Below are 1,041 nucleotides of genomic sequence, written 5' to 3'. Positions count from 1 at the left end.
ACTTTAGTTTCTGGTGTAATGTAGAGGGCACCACTCCGGCTGAATGAATCCAAGGGCGACCTAACAAACAACTGTAGGCTGGATGAATGTCCATAACCTGGAAGGTTATTTGAAAAACACAAGGCCCGACCTGTACCGGCAAATCTATCTCTCCCAGTACATCTCTCTTGCTTCCATCAAAAGCTCTTACAATCATAGTACTTGGCTTCATGTGGGTCACGTCGTATGGTAATTTTTCCAGCGTCACTTTAGGCATTACGTTCAAAGAGGAACCATTATCTANCAGAACTCGTGCTATGGCATGATCCAAGCATTTTACAGAGATATGAAGGGCCNTGTTGTGCCCTCTCCCTTCAGCGGGTATCTCTTCGTCAGTGAAGGTGAGATAATCATTAGCAGTGATGTTGCTAACAATCCCTTCGAACTGGTCCAAGGAAATATCTTGCTCCACATGAGCCCTGCCGAGTATTTTCAATAATAGCTTTCTGTGCGAGGTTGAATGCATGAGTAAATCCAAGAGGGAGATCCTAGCTGGCATGTGTTTCAGTTGATCTACCACTTTATACTCGCTTTGTTGTATAAACCTCAANAATTCACAAGCTTCTTCATCGGAAACTTCTTCACCATAATTCTTATCTGACGACACGATCTTTCCTTCCGAAAGTTCCTTATCTTTCTTTGCCAAAAGCGACGATGAACAAATTCGTCCACTTTTCGTTATATTGCTACTGCCTGATATATTTTCAATGATCGGCTCGTTGAGTTTTTCTTCAAACACACGCGTGCCATATCTCCATGGGACANTCTTGTTATTTTTGTAGGGGAAAGGGGAAGGTGTCTNGATAACAACAGAGGTCTTTCCTGGTGCCACGAGCATAGGAGTGGTCTTGGTGAAGCGAATAACTAATGGCTCTGGCAAAGTCATATCGGGTTCTCCACTCGTTTGTGCAAATACCTCACCTTCTTTATCCTCATAGTATATTTGTAAGAAGCTTCTGTCAATCAGATCTTGGAGAATGCTCATAAACACAGTACATTCAT

This window comes from Vigna radiata, chromosome 6 (genome assembly GCF_000741045.1).
Source record: "Vigna radiata var. radiata cultivar VC1973A chromosome 6, Vradiata_ver6, whole genome shotgun sequence".
NCBI classification, from domain to species: domain Eukaryota; kingdom Viridiplantae; phylum Streptophyta; class Magnoliopsida; order Fabales; family Fabaceae; genus Vigna; species Vigna radiata.
Note: the sequence above shows the minus strand (reverse complement) of the source record.